Raw genomic sequence first — 20,469 nt, forward strand, 5'->3', positions numbered from 1 at the left:
ACAGATCCCCTCCATTTGTATGGTGCAGGACCTTTCGTATGTAACACCATGAGAGGGCTTCAGGCAACAGCTGCTGATGACACAATGCTTAATGACTTCGAGTCCGACAATGCGAGTTCATGGGAAGTACTTAGAGACCACACAAGCCAGAATGTAATCAGTGACTAGGGCTTCCCATCAACAGACAAATCCATAAATATTTATTCTTGGCAGAATTGCTTTGGATGGCTGCTCACCTTCTTTCCAAAATGCTTCCTTTTCTCAGCTTGTTTAATTACATTAGGAAGAAAGTCTCTCTCTCTTCTTTTTCTTTAGCGGCTGCTAAATCTCTCTTTCATTGGGGAAATTATGGTCCAGGCAGAGCAGGATTTTGCGTGGATCAGCCAGAGGGCTCCCCTCTGGTTTCCACTTATGTAGGGATGTGAAAACACCACAGGAATAAATCAGAAATGTCCTAAGTGCCTCTTTTATTCAGTACTCCACGTGTGACTTCTTATAAAGCAGGCAAAATATAAATCAGGCCTTTTTTTTTTTTCCCAAAGCAGACAACAATTTCAAATGCAAAGCAAAAGGCATCTTTGATAGCACTGACCATTCTTTGATGCAACATACACATGCAAATTGGAAAATATATTGGACATATTATAACCTAGGTTTTTATTCCACTTCCTCCTATATCTTGTTCCCTGGCAGCCATCAATATAGAATCAGGGAAAGTGGGACAGAAAATTCTACCTTGAGAAGGAGAAGCACATAATATAGAGAAAGTTCTGTTTTAAAAGGAAGAGGTAGAAAAATCCTAACTCTTTTGCTTCTCAGTTGACTGTCAAAAGAAAAACGGAATGAGAGTAAGGGAAAACAGGAGTTGAGACACATTTGACATGTGATTTTTCTCTTCTAGGTAGAAAGTCTATAGCAGAGAGGTATTAGATGAAGTGAGGGAAGGCCTAAAAGAAGAGGCTATTTTATATTACTTTTCTATTAAGAGATCTGAGAAAAGACCACCTTTCATGATGGCTCCTCTCACTCTCACACCAACCTGTGATGGCTACCTTAGAATAAAATCCTTTTTTTTTTTTTTGAGAGTGAATTTCGCTCTTGTTGCCCAGGCTGGAGTTCAATGGCATGATCTCCACTCACTGCAACCTCCCAGGTTCAAGTGATTCTCCAGCCTCAGCCTCCCGAGTAGCTGGTTTACAGGTGCCTACCACCACGCCTGGCTAATTTTTGTATTTTTAGTAGAGACAGGGATTCACCATGTTGGCCAGGCTGGTCTTGAACTCCTGACCTCAGGTGATCCACCCGCCTCAGCCTCCTAAAGTGCTAGGATTACAGTCATGAGCCACTGCACCTGGCCTAAAATCCTTGATATAGAGTATTTATTAAACAAGACTCCATCTCTGTAAGGGTGAAAGGTATTGAGACATTCTCACATGTTCTTCAGGGACATGTGAGAAGTAGCTGATGGTGCTTGTTGGTTAACAGGAGGATGTCTCAGGGATGTGAAGTGATGGTATAACTGATGATAATTGGGTACACAATTATGCCTAGGGATCAACAAGATATTACAGCGAGATCTCAGAGTATACACAACACCAGCAATTGCTGAAGAGGGGCAAGTTCAGTAGGAGTGATCACAGGTTACTGATCAAAGTAAGAGAAGCTGTCACAGTCTTTATCATTTGATGCCAGGAGGATGACTCACCACTGGACAGCCAGAGAGCATTATCTCAGTGATCAGGGGAGCCAGAGGAAAACACAAGGACCTAAGTGTGGGAAAATGAGACACTCTCTGCACCAGGAGGCTATGTAAGCCCTCCTTCCCCAGCCCCTCCTCACCCAGCCCCATCTGGGAGAGGAAGAAGAGGAGGGGAGAGAAATATGTGAGGGCAGGAAATTTATCTGAGCAGGAGTGGATCATTGAAGTGGCACTGTTTAATTTATTGAGTTGGACTAAGTTTAACATATAAAATTGATTGAAGTGTTCCCTCTACTATCCAATAAAGTAAGGCTTGTGAGGAAGATCAGATTCACTCTGGGAAATAAACTCAATGTCTTTACACATTCAAATGTGTGTTTAACTTTGACCTCACTGTGTTAATCATGTTTTATGTTTTGCTTTTATATTTTATTACATAAATTTTAAATACTTTAGTATGTCTCCTAGAAAGTTATCTGGGTCAGAAAGATTGCAACAGAAAACTGGAGACCATAAACTATGGAAAAGTGAGAAAGATGACCTGAACATTAAACCTGGAAACGAAATTTAAAGCCTTATAAATATACAAGTATATAACTTTTCTCTATGCTTAGTGAGATTGGGTGTCTAACATTTGTGAGTTGTTTTGCTGATAGAAAAATTGGTGAAATGAGTTTAAAAATTACATAATAAATTCCTTATTTAAAACATAAAGAAGGAAGGATATTATTTATATTAATAGAAAACTTTTTTTCCTTATTTATCAAAGAAACGAATGAATACAAAATTGTAGCCGGCTGGTGTCCCTGCATATCTTAGTAAATCCCTGGTCTAAGAGTCAGCGTTTTCCCTAGGCAGCAGCAGTAGGAGCATGTAGCCACAGCAGTCAAATTGCTTTACACAGTCCCCATGGGGAGACTTTACACAGTCTCCATGGGAGCAGCCATTTTGTTTCTCATGTCCCACTGTCTTGGTCATAGGATAACTTGAATTGGACAAATGATGCAAGCTGGGGCAATTGGTTGCTTCTCCAGGAATTCTCAATCCAAGAGGAAAAAGAGAGAGCTCAGTCTTGTCTGCATAGTTAATACAAGCCTTGAAAAGTAAGTTACATGCAGGATCAGACGTAGAGTTTTCAGAAGATATCCTGTGGAAGTTGGTGCCTTCCATTATATGACTAGGGCTGGTGGAACCTGGGCTGGCTGCCCCTTAGCAAAATGAGAAAACTGGGAAATTTGCCATGGATGAATCCCATGGCCCCATTCTGTATTACTCCTTCCTTCAACACTTCAGTTGGCCTCTCATGTGTTGGTGGAACACAGGAAGGTTTTATCTTGGCGATGAGGAGACCATCATCTTTCTGTCACTTGCTGACCCATGGGATGTCAAACTGTCAACTTCCAATGGGGAAAAACAACAATGTGAAGAAACAGACCCTAGTTAAACCAAGACTGGGCAGTGAGTGCAAGTAGGCAAGCCCCTTCTTTCCACTGTCCTGTTGCTTTAATGGTCCTGGGCAGCAAGCAAGCTGGCTCAAGCTCTGTTGTTTTGTGTTCAGTCCACGGAGGCTCTCACTCTACCCATTGCTGGTACATCTGCTGTCCTTTCTTCTTAGTAACTTGTTTAGAGATTTTAAATTACAAAGAAGTGGTGGGAATAGCTTCTTTCTTGAAGTAAGGATCCTGGTGATCTAGCTGCTGCCTGGCTGCTGTTACAGGCATCTGTTGTTTATACCACCCAACCTCTTCTAGAAATAGAAGAGTGATTTTTTTTTTTTTTTTTTTTTTTGAGACAGAGTCTCCCTCTGTCGCCCAGGCTGGAGTGCAGTGGCACTATCTTGGCTCACTGCAAGCTCCGCCTCCTGGGATCATGCCATTCTCCTGCCTCAGCCTCCCCAGCAGCTGGGGCTACAGGCACCCGCCACCACACCCAGCTAATTTTTTGTGTTTTTAGTAGAGACGGGGTTTCTCTGTGTTAGCCAAGATGGTCTCGATCTCCTGACCTTGTGATCCACCTGCCTCGGCCTCCCAAAGTGCTGGGATTACATGAGAGAAGAGTGATTTTTTTTTTCTCCTGGGGAATCACCCTGACCTCACACTCACTTTACCTCTTTCAGGTGGAGTTGACTCCCACTCGCTTTGGTGAGACTGTGACACAGATTGGGTGAATCAGAACATTACAGTCTCCTGGATGTTGTGATTGGTTGAAGACTGGTCACATGACTCAATCAGTGTTAGTGAGATCCAATCATCTCATAGTGCTAGGACTGCTGGAACAAATGTGTACTTTTTTTTTTCCTTCTCTGGGACTTTTGGCAATAAGGGATAGGTTGGCCTGGACTTCTAGGGATCATCTCCTGAAGCCTGAAAGTGAGTCAATAATTTGGAAAGACAAAACTGAGAAGTAAAGAGTAACTTAGCCTTGTTGATATGTTCTGAGCTCTTGCATCCTGTTATGCCTGGAAGCCCTGTGTATTAGTCCATTCTCACACTGCTAATAAAGACATATATGAGACTGGGTAATTTATAAAGGAAAGAGTTTTAATTGACTCACAGTTCAGCGTGGCTGGGGAGGTCTCAGGAAACTTACAATCATGGTGGAAGGGGAAGCAAATACATCCTCCACATCGCAGCAACAAGGAGAAGTGCTGAGTAAAGGGGGAAAGCCCCTTATAAAATCATCAGATTTCATGAGAACGCTCACTATCACAGGAACAGCATAAAGCTAACCAGCCCCATGATTCAATTACCTCCCACCATGCCTCTCTCACCACACATGGGGATTATGAGAACAGCAATTCAAGGTGAGATTTGGGTGGGGACACACAGATCCAAACCACAACATTGACTCTACTGGATTTTAGTCATATAAATTGATAGATGTCTTTCATGCTTGAGCCACTTGGAGAGATGTTCTTTGTTTTTTGTTTTTTTGTTTTTGTCTCTTTGAAAGATTTCTTACTGCCATATCACCATTATTCTGTGATTTTGGTTCAATCACTGTGGCCAGGAGAATGTGATGCTCTAAACGACCAAGTCAGATTTTGTGACTTCTATGGGCCCCTCTAATTCAACTCTACAAAGTTTGTAAACAGATTGACTTTCAAGTTTAACAAGAATCTGTCTTAACAACACAAGGTAAGTCCATACAATCTAAAGTGGCTACACAATCTGGAGGACTCACATTTATTTAACATCTTGCAAATGCAGATGGCTGTGAATGAGATCGTATTCTGATGAAGCTGTTCAGGTTTTTGTTGATACTTAGGAAATACTGAGTAAACATTTTTAACTTTTAGGGACTATAAATTCAGTATACTAATATTATTAATCACTACCTCTTGTTCCTCCTTTCTTCTATAACCTACAATAAGAAAAAAAGGCACAATGTCCTAGTCATACCAAATGTCCTTTTCAAAAATAACATTTTACTGGGAAGTGGGGGGGCTCCTAAATTGAAGGCAATTTAAGCCGTAAAATTTCACCAGATAATGGAGTATTCTAAATTGACTGTGGTGGTGAAGGGCAGCAAACTGTGTAAAAACTTACCTACAATTTCCAAGAAGAGCAGAAATGTCTTGGACCTTGAAAGACTTTGAACAGATTCATTTTTTATATAAGAAGTAAAAAAAATGTTGAAAGTCATGCCTAATGAAAATCAATCTTTTTGTTCTATTATGCATTGATGAAAGAAGTTTCATGATCATTAGAGTGATTGAAGTCTGAATTCTTTTTAATGAATATTACATTCCTACCCATTAAGAGGAGGCACCGCAGCAAGCCAGACTCGAACCCAGTTTTCACTCCCTGTAGTGTTTCCATCAGGGGTTCTGGGAGTCAACTCCTCTGAGCCTGCCTGCTGTGGAAGGAGGGTGCTTCACTAGTAAAATGTAATGTCGGGCAAAATAAAAGCAAGAAACAGCTATAGATTCAGACAGACATGCTAAACAAGGATGAGCATGACTTTAATTAATTGGCAGAAGAGTCACACTGGTACGGTGTGCTCTGCCATCTCATTTGCTCCACATGCATCATTTTTGCACATCATTATCACCACCATCCTCTCAACTGCTTCTCTCCACATGTGTTGCCCATCTCAGTGAGCAAAACCACTTTATTCTTATTTATTTATTTTGTTTTGTTTTGTTTTTGAGACAGTGTCTCACTCTGTCACCCAGGCTAGAGTGCAGTGGTGTGATCTCGGCTCACGGAAACATCTGCCTCCCGAGTTCAAGCGATTCTCCTGCCTCAGCTGCCCAAGTGGCTGGGATTACAGGTGCCCTCCATCATGCTCAGCTCATTTTTGTATTTTTAGTAGAGACGGGGTTTCGCTATGTTGGCCAGACTGGTCTCGAGTTCCTGACCTCAAGTGATCTGCCCAACTTGGCCTCCGAAAGTGCTGGGATTACAGGCATGAGCCACTATGTGTGGCAACCACTGTTTTTTTCACCAACTACTGAAGCCAAAAGCCTCGTCCTTGCTATTGGTTCCACCTCTCTCTCACCTTTAAGTCTCAACTCTCACTGTATCTCCAAGATTCATCCAAAATTCCTCCCAAATATATCTTAAATTTCCCCTTTATTTGCCCTTTTGCTACTTTCCTGGTTCAGGGAATTAGCCATCGATGACTTTAATAGTTTTGTATACTCTTTGAGTAATTTTTTATTTTTACAATTTTATTACAGAGCAATGCAAACTCATTATTAAAAACAACAAGAAAATAAACATAAGAAAATGATAAAGAATAGCTATAATCCCATCTACATTTCAGTTGCTTATTAAAAAGGAATTAGAAATGAGAGTATAAAAAAGAAAACAAAACTGCTTAAAGTTACATCAGGTTTTGCAAAACTATCTCATGGTGTTTCAAAATTAAAAATATTGGGGATATTTATTTTCAACCAAAGAGTTATTTCAGTAATTATCAAATATCACCTTACAGAGCACTTAGCATATTTCAAGTATTTAGTATTTTGTTCAACTGAAACTCAAATGATGAGTTTTATATTATTATTGAAAGTGAATGTGTGATGGGAAAGAATATATCTATGAATCCTCAGGGGTCAGTGGACCCCAATTTAGAGGGTTAGTAACTACTTCCAACATTTGTGAGGTTCCAGAGAAGAGTACAGTAGAGGTCTGGATAATATACATCTAAATATTTTGAAGTTTTGAATCAAGTTAATAAACCTATACATTGTATTATCTTCATCTCTTACAATCATGGTGGAAGGGGAAGCAAATACATCCTTCTTCACATGGCAGCAACAAGGAGAAGTGCTGAGTAAAAGGGGAAAAGCCCCTTATAAAACCATCGGATCTCATGAGAACGCTCACTATCACAAGAACAGCATAAAGCTAACCAGCCCCACGATTCAATTACCTCCCACCATGCCCCTCTCAGCACACATGGGGATTATGAGAACAGCAATTCAAGGTGAGATTTGGGTGGGGACACAGATCCAAACCATAACATTGACTCTACTGGATTTTAGTCATATAAATTGATAGATGTCTTTCATGCTTGAGCCACTTGGAGGACTCTATCATGACTTTGAAGACTGGGTTTGAATTTCATGTTCTTGAATTTTCAGACTTCTGCTCTAGAATAGGATGGTGTTGGGAAAACCCACAGGTCCTTGCATTGTCTCCCCACAGTGGCTGTGTCCTGTCTGTTGAGGCACCTTGTTTGCCCAGGGGTGGGCGGGCACACTGTCAGTACAGTCTGCCCATGGGAAGATGGCCCAAACAAGCCCACAGACACCCTGGAAGTAGGTTTGATCATTAGTTTTGGTGTGGTTTGCACGTATAATCTGACTTTATTAATCACCTTTTCCTGTCATAAACACACGCACTTGATTTTTAATCAATTTATATGTGACTCTTTCACATTCAAGTTCAAATGACATTTTCCTGGAGGAAATTTTCATGAGCTATAGTTTCCTACGTTTCTGTTATAGGATGAAACTGAAATCAGTCAGTGATTCAGAGACATGTCCAGTGCCCTTATGGAGTCTGTATCTGTTAATCATTGCTGAGAAACAAAACAGCACCGAAATCTAGTGAATCAAATAATGACAGATTTCTTTTTCTCATGATTCTGTGGGTTGGCAGTGAGATTCCACTGCCAGTTTTGGCTGAGCTTGAACATGGGGCTGCATTCAGCGGGAGGGTGGACTGGGCTGGAAGGTCTGATACGGCTTATTTCCATGCTTGGCTGTTGGTGCTGGCCACCCACTAAGACACTGGTTCTCCTAAAGTGCCTCAGACGCTCCAGCAGGCTAGACCAGCTTCCTTACTCGGCTGGTCAGGGCAGCATTTCAATAGCAGAAAAGCAGAAGCTTCAACGTCTCCAGAAACCCAGACTCTGAAATTCCCATGACATCACTTCTGTCACATTCTATTTATTGGTTAAGCAAGACATATCCATCATCTTGCTTACCTATCATTTGTTTAGTTAGACATTTGAAATTTATTCTCTTAGTTATTTTGAAATATATTATATGTTATTATTGACTTTAGTCATCCTGTTGTCCAATATATCTAAAAACCTATTCCCCCCTGTCTATCTAAAACTTTGTACTCTTTGATCAACAACTTTCCATTCCCTCTCCCCCACTTCCCCAGCCTCTGGTAACCATTATTCTACTTTCTACTTTATGAGTTCAACTTTGTTAGATTCCACATATAAGTGAGATCGTGCAGTATTTGTCTTTCTGCGGCTGCCTTATTTTACTTAGCATGATGTCTTCCTTTTTTAAGGCTGAATACTATTCCATTGTGTATATAAACCACTTTTTCTTTATCATTTTAGCTGTTGACGGACACTTAGGTTGTTTTAATGTCTTGACTACTGTAATAATACTGCAATGAATATGGGACTGCAGATATTCCTTCCACATATTGACGTCAGTTCCTTTGGCTATATATTGTAAAATGGAATTACTGGGTCATAGGATAGTTCTATTTTTAATTATTTGAGGAGCCTCCATACTGTTGTCCATAATGGCTGTACTAATTTACAGTCCCACCAACAACATACAAGAGTTCCCTTTTCTCCATATCCTCTTCAACACTTACTGTACTTTTTTTTTTTTTTTGATAAAAGCCATTCTAACAGGTCTGAGGTGATATCTCATTGTACTTTTAATTTGCAGCTTCCTAATGATTAGGGATGCTGAGCTTTTTTTTCATGCCTATTGGCCATTTTTAATCTTCTTTTGAAGTATTTCTGTTCAGATCCTTTGCCCATGTTTTAATTTGGTTGTTTTCTTGCTATTAATTGGCTTTTTTATATGTTTTGGATATTGACCCCTTATCAGAAGTATGGGTTGCAAATATATTCTCCCATTTTGTGGATTATCTCTTCACTGTGTTAATTGTTTTCTTTGCAGTACAGAAGATTTTTAGTTTGATGCCATTTTGTCTGTCTATTTTTGCTTTTGTTGCCTGTGCTTTTGGGTCATGTCTAAAAATCATTGCTCCAACCCATGTCATGGAGCTTTTCTACCATATTTTCTTCTTGTAGTTTTACAGTTTCAGATCTTATATATATCCCTGTAATTGATTTTGAGTTGATTTTTGTATATGGTGTAAGATAAGGATCTAATTTTATTTATTCCTCAAATACTCATTGATATCATGTTAAATGAAAGTTTAATATCCAAAATTAACTGTATACTAGATTTACCATTTAATAAACACGCTAGTTTTTCTCTGTTCATCTCCCATTAGCCTATCTCCCACCCTTCTCTGCCTAAGAGGCTAACTCTTACAGACTGTATTTTGCAAGCTTCCTCATCAGGAGCTTTCTTCCAGTTGGTTTTGGGTTATCAGAGGCATTAACATACAGTTGGAAGGCTGGAGAAGAAAATGTCTGGTGATTGATTTCTTACTGCTTTGGCACCAAATCTATGGGTTACCATGATTACAGTTCCTGCTAAGTAGCTGTATGTTCTTCCTTTGACTTTGGCTAAGGGTTGGTGACAGTTTTCCACTTTTGTTATTCCTTCTGTGCCTCACTATCCACTGATTAATCCCTTACCCATCCCACTTTTCTGAAAGCAGGCTCTTTATTTGACCATCTAGAGTCAGTTCAAGTATATATCCATAAAAGATATATGTTAGTTGTCTCTTCATTTGACCCTTTATTAGGAAAATGCAAATATAGTGAATACATTTTGAAAAGTCTATCCCTAATGATGAGAACAATTAGAATATGCTTGTGTTTATTCCTTTTTGCATTTTGTAAGAGATAATATTTCATCTTTAATACCTAGTATACATCTAATCAAGGATAACATTCATATTACCACCACAATAAGATCATCCAGTTCTTTATATTTCTTTCTTTCTTTAAGTCCGTTTTCTGACTTTCCTTCACAATGTCCTCCTTTTTTCTCCACAGTATTTTATTTTATTGTCATCACCTACCTTTGATTTTATTTTCCTCATTCACTCCCAGATGTTTTATGGATCCATCTATGTGAGCTATTTTGTCAGTCTCTACATTAAAGGGACATAAAAAATGAAGCCCAACTGAGAACATCTTCATAAACCAATAGCAATTTCACCCCCCACCAAAGAAAAAAAAACTGCTCAAACCCCCAAATCCTACTACTTTTTTTTTTCAAATGTAGGGGCCTTTTTGTCCAATTTTTAGGATTAGCAATTCAAATCTTTATTTCATGTATCCAAACTCTAGAGTCCTTGTGCATGTAAAATTTCCGTTAAATTTAATGGGATCTTTGGTACAAAATATACTGTGTCTGACATTTATGTGTGATGTAAGAGTAGTGTTGCATCTGAAACTTTATTTCAGTTGCTGAGATTGCTTTATATCTTTTGATTTTGGATCATTTTGCTGCATTTCCATAGCCACCATTGTGATTCTAGTTGAAAAATGTTCATTTTCCACTTTGTAAAGTAGATGCAATTCTGCATGCTTGAGTGCACACTACTTCTAAGGCTAGAGCTTTTTGTTAGTAACATTGCTTTTGTTTCCTTCTCTGGTTCCTTTTATATTTCTTTCTCTCTCTCTCTCTCTCTTTTTTTTTTTTTTTTTGAGACTGAGTCTCACTCTGTCACCCAGGTTGGAGTGCAGTGGCATGATCTCCGCTCACTGCAACTTCCTCCCGGGTTCAAGCAATTCTCATGCCTCAGCCTCTTGAGTATTTGGGATTACAGGTGTGTGCCACCACATCCAGCTAACTTGATTAGATGTATTTTTTAGTAGAGATGGAGTTTCATCATGTTGGCCAGGCTAGTCTTGAACTCCTGATCTCAAGTGATCTTCCCCCTCAGCCTCCCAAAGTGCTGGGATTACAGGCGTGAGCCACGGTGCGTGGCCGATACTTCTTTCTACTCTACAAATAGTTCTTGCTTTTTGACTTAAAATAGACCACTATTCTTTAAAAAATTTCCTTTGCAATCCGGTCTCTCTCATTCAGTACCATTTTCACCTCACCTATTCAAAACTCTTTCCCTTTGGAAAATAAATACCCTCTTATAAGTTTAAGCCAGTTTCTCATAAGAGATATTTTAGCCTAGAGAATATTGTGATCTGAGTCACATGGATCATAAAACCCAATGGCACAGTGGATGACATGGCTCTTCTGTGATCTGGTGCCTGCCTAAGTTCCCCATCAGCCCTCCACAAACAGTTCATAGGGTTGGTAGGTGGGACCTGACAGTCTACTCATTCTGTCCTTTCTGCTTGTTTATGAATTAAGGTAGATGGCATTGGGAAAGTTAATCTTTCTTGCCACAGGAGAGTAAGTAGAAGGCAGCATCATACTTGGTTAATTGGGGTGTGTGGGTGGAGGTGGTTCTTCTTTCCCTGTGACAGAAGGTGGAAGACTTCGAAATGTACCAGAAGGAGACAGATGCCAACTGTGAGAAGAAGGTAATAACTACCTAAAGGTCTTTAAGAATGAAATGTGTGCATGTTTGTGTGTGTTTAAGTTGTTATGATTTTAGTGCACTGGAGAATCTGATATTGTTTCTAAGTGATTAGATTTACTCAATTTGGAGGGCATAGTATTATAAGCCTCATGATCCTTCCCGTGAACTTTGTATGCTGTGGTTTCATCTTGAGTCAACATGGAACAAAAGAAAGAACACCACTGTTGGAGTCTAAGAATCCAAACTCTAGCATAGACTCATGAATTTGGGCTTGTTTTATCTTGTCTAGTTCCTAGTGTTTTCATCTATAAAATGGGAATAACTACTTTTGACTTGCTTACCTTAGAGGAGATAGTATTATAAGCCAAGTGTGCTTTGAAAATTGTTACATGCTATGTGGATGTATAGAATCGTTATTTCAGGGGGAATCAATGTCATAGCCACCACTGTCACTAACACATTGATAATATTTAAATCTTTATCACCAACCCGAGTCTCTCCCTTGACCTCAGATCCATATTTTCAATGATCTGCTCAATATCTCCTTAAATGTAATTACAGGCACATCAGTTCAATATGTCTTAAGTGATACTTGTCATCTTTTGAACCTGCTCTTTGTACTCTACCATGTTTAATGACACCGCTATATTTCTTGTCACTTAAAACAGAAATCTAGTAATACCCTTTACTCTTTTCCATCCTTCATATCTCATTAAAAGAGTAAGATCTATTTATCTGCCTCTATAAAATTGCTTGATTCTATTTGTTTCTCTCCATTATCACCCGTGTTCTAGGTTAGGACCCTTGTCATTGTGGGAGAAACAAATGGTACATGCTTTACAATGAACGTCTTGGAATTCTGCATTAGTTTCTTTTCTTAAACAGGTCTATAGGGAGAAAACCAACAGCAACAGTCAGTACTGTCTAACCAGCAAGTGAATTCGTGCCTTTATGTAGTGGAAAAGTTACAGAAAGAAGTTAGTATCCAATTTTAGTGAATAAACTCAATTTCTATAACTAATATAATCTAGCAAACACAACTTCCTATAACAAAAAAATAGTGAGCAAAGACATATGATCACAAACATAGTAAACAAGCTTACAGTAACCTTGAAATTAAGAACTATAATTCATAGGAGAGAACTGTCTTTCTGGTTAGGAAGCAAAATATTACTGGAAATCCTCCTCCCTCTTTTAGCTAACTGGGCAGAATCTCAAGTTTATAACAATAATATATGAAGTACTATAGGTTTAACTTTTCAATAAACCTGACTAATTCTTTCTTTATAATTCTTTTATGAAAATGAGCTTGCAAATATTTCTTAGCTTCTTCCATATTTTTATAACAGAGCATAGATTTCTAGTCCAGTGCTTTGCAGTCTCAAGGACTTTCATACCAACAGCTTTCCTTCCTCTTGAGAGTTCTCATAAAATGTCATTGTGATATGTGCTTTGTGGCTTCAACTGCAATTTTAATCAAGTTCAAATCAAAGTTTGGGTGAGTTTACAATTTTCTCTTTCTATAGTCTTTTATTGGACTGTTTAAATCACCTTTTTATTGGTTTTCTCATCTTCAGCTTCACCTTTCTCTAGTCCATTCTTCATATTGACACCTATGACCTTTGTAGAATGCAAATGTAATCAAGTCACTTTCATATTTCAAACCCTTCAGTGGGATTTGAAACCCTATAACATGCAAGCAGAATACCTTGATAGGGTGTACAAGTTTCTCTATGATCTGGTCTCTCTTGTGTCACATTTGTCTAGTCTTTTTCCTGTCCCCTCTGTCTCAGATATCTCATAATCCAGCCTTTCGGACTACTTGTAGTTATTCGGATACACCATATGGGTTTGTGTCTCCCTGTACCTTTACCTAGAATTTCCTCTCTCATTACTTTCTCTTGCCCTCCAACCTTGGTGAAATCCTGCTTTCTTCTTCCTCTCTCTTCTTTTCTCTCTTTCTTTGGTATTTAAACAAACTTTCATTCTGAAATAATTTCAGACTTTAAAAAATTACAAAATAGTACAATTTTCTGTACCCCCTTTAGCTAGAGTTCCTTAGCTTTCTAGCTGCTGTTCAGTTTTACTATATCATGCCACATATGCCAATAAAATTTATTCTAAGCCTTTCCTATCAAAGCATCCAGGTAACACCATCTTCCAAATATTTTTGGTTAAATAAATGTCTCAAGAGGAGAAGTCTATTTTTCTGTATTTACTGAAATTGTGAAGAGCTAGAGTTTTTCCCTTTGGGAAGGCAAGACAGCCGAAGGTAATCAGATATGAAATTGGTTCCTTCTGCCTTTTCTTGGCTTCAGAAATTTAAACTGCAGCGAATTTTGAGAAACAGTTACTCATCAAAATGAATGAAGAAATTGCAGAGCTCTCTGCCACAGTCATCATACCCCCGTATTCTGATTATCTAAAGAAAGAGGGAGAAAAAGTGGAGTGGGAACTTCCAGGAAGAACGAGGCTATTATTAAACACAGGAAGTATTCTTTTCTCCAAGACACACCTATTCCAGTTTTTAGCTTGGGGTTCAGTTACTCTTTCTTCTGTTTCTTTCAACTGAACTACATGTCACACTCTTTTTTAATTATTACCTTATTTATCTGTCTCCACGGGACTCTGATTTCTTCAAGGAGAAGGGTCAAATAGTCTTTTTTTTTTTTTTTTTCTGGTGGCACCTATTAAAGTGCCTGGCAAAGAGAAGGAATTAATGATGTTTGTTGACCGACTGACGGACTGCATGATGAACTAAATCAGTAAAGTGTAGCAGCAATTAGCAAAGGTGATCTTGACATTTGCAAAATGTCTTTAGAAGGGACATTTCAGCATTAAAAGAAGACAAGATCTATTGTGATGACTCTTGGTAGAGTATGTTCCATTTCTCTAAATCTTCTTGGCTGACATAGGTAATTATAAAACTTTTGAAGACCTACTGGAATGTTTTTGGATTCTGCAAAGTTATTAGCAAATGTAGCTCTTGATAGACCACCTGTTTACACTCATGCATCTTGGGATATTCTCCCAGGTTACTCCTTTCTGAACTCTCCTATGTGACCTAACTGAGTATTGCCACTGGCAATCTATTCACCCAATAAAGATTATGCCTCAGAATCCCCGGAGGAGCTTGTTAAAAATACCAATGTCAGGGCTTTTGCTCATAGTGACAAAGGGAAGGCCTTAGATGGAAATTTCAATGTTTTTGCACTTCAAGCTTCTGATTCTTTTCATCATTCTAAAAAAAAGAAAAAAAATCTTATGGTTGCTAATATAGGCACTTCTATGCTTATTTTCTCTAATCAATAAAACAAGGTACTTTTTCATTTGAACTTTTTTGATGTCTCTTTCCTTTAACCTCTTAATTTTCTCAGTGAGAATGAAGTGTATCTCAATTTGTATTCATTTCTTGTCTATTTGATTAATACTCTATGCTATTGGCATCGAATTTTGGTTTTAATCTAAGGTCTATGATCTTTGGATGCAAACCTATAAGAATAAGAGAAAAACTAATACGAAGAATGTGGCTACTTTATTTCATCATCTGTGAGATGCATATCTCTCCTATCTTAAAATCTCTGAAACTGATTTTAATTGATGGCATTTTATATTATCTCTCAGGGAGGCAGCAGTTGTGAAGTGGTTGGTATGACCTATACATGCATTCAATATGTCAGCATCAAAACTTGTTGAATGGATGTCAACAGCTTGGAAAAAAATCCTGGAGACAGAAGTGGATCACTCATTTGAACCACTAGAAACCACTTGTTCAGATATTGGCAATCTTTCTAGAGCAAGTCAAAGAAGACTAGCTGTACATAATTGCAAAACTATGTTAAGAAGACCTAAAGTAAAGCTGGTTTTTGGTACGGATTTTAGAAAACACTTTATTATCAACTTCATCATTAGCACTTTTTGTGGCACAGATTGATACTGTGTAGAAGAAGTTGGATATTAAAGACTCAGTGAAAAAGTGATGAAGATTAAGACTGAATTTTAGAGAAATGTCAGGAATACCTCAGCCAGTTTATTTCTCTTACATTTTCCTTTTCATGTATGCACAAAAGTAATTTATGATAAAAATCTATGATTAATTAAGCCAAAACTATTCTTGCAATAAACGTAATATAAAAATTCTAAATGATAAGACAGTCTTAGGTTATAGTTTAATTAGCATGATTTTTTTTCTTTCTTTCTTAGAGGTTCCACAGTAATGGAGTTTCTTCCCGTTGATGGATAGATTCCATGAAATGAAGTAATGAAAATTCTAGTCCTACTGCTTGCTTCCTAAGTGCCAGACACTCTTCCAAGCAAGCCACATGTATCAACTCATTTAGTTTCCACAAAACCCTATGAGATAGGTGCTATTGCTGTTCTCATTTTACATAAAAGGAATGAAGTCACAGAGATGTGATTCTGACTTTTGGCTACTTTCTAGATTTTTTTTTCTTTTTTCCCCCCCATGTTGCTGTGTCCATGCATGTGGCTACTTTCTAGATTTTAAAACCATGACATTCCTCTCTGACACTCAGTTCCTCATCTGCAAAATGGGCATCATAAAGCTCATCTCATAGGACTGTGGTGAAGATGAAATTAACTGATATATTTATATTATGTCACTTAGCACATCAAAAGGTTTAAGTAAGACAATTCCAAAAGTTATGAATTCTGTGTCTTTTTTCTTTTTTTCCACTGTGTTGTCCAGGCTGGAATGCAGTGGTATGAACACAGTTCAGTGCAGCCACCACTTCCTTGGGCTCAGGTGGTCCTCCCATCTCAATCTTTTGAGTGGCTGGGATTATAGATGCATGCCACCACACCTAGATAATTTTCTTATTTTTTTGTAGAGGTGGGGTTTCGCCATGTTTCCCAGGCTAGTCTTGAATTCCTGGGCTCAGGTGACCCACCTGCCTTAGCCTCCCAAAGTGCTGGAATTAAAGGTGTGAGCCAACGTACCTGGCCTGAAATCTCTTTTTTCTTTCCTGCTTCTTTTTCTTTTCTTTTTTCTTTTTCGAGACAGAGTCTTGCTTTGTCGTCCAGGCTGGAATGCAGTGGGGTGACCTCGGCTCACTGCAACTTTTGCCTCCCAGGTTCAAGTGATTCTCCTGCCTCAGCTTCCCGAGTATGTGGGATTGCAGGTGTGGGCCACCTTGCCTGGTTAATTTTTGTATTTTTGGTAGACATTTTCGCCATGTTGGCCAGGCTGGTCTCGAACTCCTGACCTCAGGTGATCTGCCTGCCTTGGCCTCCCAAAGTGCTGGGATTACAGGAGTGAGTCACTGCACCCAGCCTGAATTCTCTTCCTTTTACTAATTAAAATATTCACATCGTAGTCAATGTTGGTTGCCTGGATGGCTTTTCTCTTGCGCCGTAAAAGGATCTTTATTTTGTTCACATATCTAGCACCTCCACCAAGTAGCCCATGTGTCTCAGGGTAAACTAACCAAATCAGAACTCTAGCAGTGACGTTTGATTATTTTAAGCTTCATTGTACTATTCTCCTTGCTAACAATGGGTTCAGGAACCCAGGGCTAAGCCAATCAGATCATGACATTTCCGCTAAGAACAAGGAAATGGCATGGGCATTTGACCCAATGGGATATAAAGATAAGTTGGTGGGTACTTCTAGAAAAGGATGCAGTTATAGGAAATATATATGTTTCCAGACTGTGAAGCCCAGCACTGCCACAGTAAGGAACACATCTAAAACAGCTACAGAGAAACAGACAACGGGCTACGAGGGTAAGTCAACTGCAAAACGTACCACAATTTTGAATTCCCAGTTGTTAAACCGAGTCAATTCTTTATTGTTTAGACTAACTTGAATTGAAATTTCTGTTTTGTGTAGCTAAAAGCATCCTAGAATCCTAACAGAACAAATATCTCTAATCACTTTGGTAGTATTTTTTCCAGGCCTTCTAATCTGCACTTGGTGTACATTGGATGCATCCTGACATCACTATCTTCATTTTAAAGTAAGGAAATGGAGCACAGACAAGGAGTGAACACAGAATTTTCTTTTCTTTTTGCTTCTCAGTGATCTTAACCACCCTATCTTTCTTAACCTGATATCTGGTATAGTTTTTTAAAAATCTGTTTTTTAAGATTCACTTTTACTCTTGTTTTACAAATAATCCATGGTCATTATAGAAAAAGTAGAACATACAGAAGCAAAACTGAATATGAAAACAATTCATATTTCCACTTTCTTTAAATAACTGCTGTTAACATTTGGTACATACCTTTTATTTTTAAATTATTTTTCTTTTTCAATTTTTATTTTAGATTCAGGGATATATGTGCAGGTTTGTTACAAAGGTATACTGTGTGATGCTGTGGTTTGGGGTACGGTTGACCCTGTTACCCACGTAGTGAGCATAGTGAGCAGCCCTTGCCCCTCCCTGTCTCCCTCCTCTAGGAGGCCCCAGTGTCTACTGATCCCATCTTTATGTCCATGTGTACCCAGTGTTTCACTCCCAATTGTAGGTGAGAACATGTGGGATTTGGTTTTCTGTTTCTGCATTAATTTGCTTAGGATAATGGCCTCCAGCTGCATGCAGGTGCTGCAAAGAACATGATTTCATTATTTTTTATGGCTGCATAGTATTCCATGGTATATATGTATCACATTTTCTTCAGTCCACCATTGTTGGGCACCTGGGTTGATTCCATGTTTTTGCTGTTGTGAATAGTGCCACAATGAACACATGGGTACATGCATCCTTTTGCTAGGACAATTTCTTTTTCTTTGGGTTTATACTTAGTAATGGGATTGCTGGGTCAGATGGTAGTTCAATACTTAGTTCTCTGAGAAATCTCCAAACTGCTACTCACAGTGGTTGGACTAATTTACTGTTAAAATTTTGTTTGTGGTGGTTTGTTTTGTGCCAAAAATATCTATCTTAGTAGAAACTGTTTTCACCTAAATATTTAATCTTGTTTCATTTTATTTACTTTAATATCTTCCTCCAAAGTCATTTTTTGTAAACTGCAGAGTCATCTGCATTTTACTGTTGGTGAAATTGATATCATGGGTGTCAAACTGTACTCAGGGAGGTAATGAGTGAAAGGATCAGGGTGTGGGAGAAAAACCCTAAAGCACAGGCATGGTGATAGATGTTGAGGGCACGGTGAATGTATTAGTCTGCTAAGGGTGCCATAACAAAATACCACAGACTGAGGAGCTTAAATAACAGAAATATTACAGTTGTGGAGGTTGCAAGACCAAGATCAAAGTGTGGGCAGGTTTAGTTTTTCTTGCAGCCTCTCTCCTTGGCTTGCAGATGGCTATCTTCTCACTGTGTTCTCACATGACTTTTCTCAGTGTGCAAGCATCCTTGGTGTCTCTTCCTCTTTTTGTGAGGACATTAATCAGATTGGATTAGGGTCCTACCCTAGTGGCCTCATGTAACCTTAATTGCCTCTTTAAAATCTGTATTTCCAAATACAGTCATGTTGGGGCTAGGACTTCAACATATGAATTTTGGAGGACTGCAATTCAGCCCCTAACAAAGGGAAATAGTGGGGCTCTGGTGATCTGGAGAATGAGCATTCTTTTGTCCTTTTGAAGGAGACCCTCCACTATTTGGCTCCCATTAATTAGTGCCACAAGGGAGGAGGACTTGGCATTGTCAGGTCTGCCTTTTCAGTTCACATTTGGAATACAAGTTTTTAAATAAAGTCTTCCAATTTCAAAAATTGTCACCTAATAACAAAAATACGTGTCTGTGGCCAGCTGTCTGTCTGTGAAGTCTGGATTAAATAGATAGTAATTGCCGATTCACAACAATGGTTTGTTCTGTTAGCATTTTCTGCTCTTCTCATGCGCTCTCTCCTCCTCTAGGTACTATTTCACTGCAAATAGTCACAGGATGTTGGAGTTGGACTCAAGTAGTAGCCCAGCCTCAGTCAGACATGGGTCAGAAGTCACTTAGTTGTCATTAGTTATCTTCTGAGTCCCTGAGATAGAATTAAGTCAAGTTTTGAGAAGTCAGCTATTCTTCAATAGACTTATTAACTGTAATTGGTTCCACTAAGATAGAAACATATAGTTATATTTAAAGAATCAATAGTCTCAGTCAATTATTAAAGTAGGTCAATAGCTACTGAGAGTCCAAGGACTAATACCATGTATGCAGTGATCCATACCCTGCTTTAATTATAATTGGTCTAGGTCTTTAAAGCACAGGGCACTGTCTAGATGAAGTATGTAATGACTCCCTAATGATGAAAAGTAATGTGTATATACAGAAACAGCAAGAAAGAACCAAATGACTAAAAGAGAAAAAAAAAATAGCTGATCACAGAAAATGCACTTTCAAAGAATTTTAAGGTTGAGAAGGTATTTCTTTCTTTTTATATCAGTTTAGTGGTCTTGACTGAGTTCCAGTGCTTCAGGGTTTTCAGGTACCAGAAATCCAACCAGGTAGGTGGTTAGAGAGAACAGTGTAGAAGATCCAACAAAAGGCAGTTGACGGTTGCTCAGGTAAGGATAATGATCATGATGATGTGAAGGAGAAGAGCAGACAATTTGAAAACAAGTGAATGTCGTGTGATAGGACCTAAAAGAATAAGTAGAGTTCAGGACTCTGAATCAACAGATAGGATTGATAGAGAAAGCCTTAGTTTGGGAGAAACTGTAAGAAGTGTTCAGTCAGGACTAGAGAATTAGCCTGTTTTGTTTTTGGTTTTGGTTTTGTTTGAACTGGAGCACCAGAAGAGAAGAAAAAGCACTAGGAAGTTTGACTTGATGCCCAGACCAGACAAGGACAAGAGCTCGGGAGAAGGATCTGATCTTGCAGTTGGAAGGAAAGGAGGCTAAACAGTTTTCAGGAAAAGCAGGCAGAAACCAGACAAGTGATTACA

Source organism: Macaca mulatta, chromosome 8 (genome assembly GCF_049350105.2).
Source record: "Macaca mulatta isolate MMU2019108-1 chromosome 8, T2T-MMU8v2.0, whole genome shotgun sequence".
Lineage (NCBI taxonomy): Eukaryota > Metazoa > Chordata > Mammalia > Primates > Cercopithecidae > Macaca > Macaca mulatta.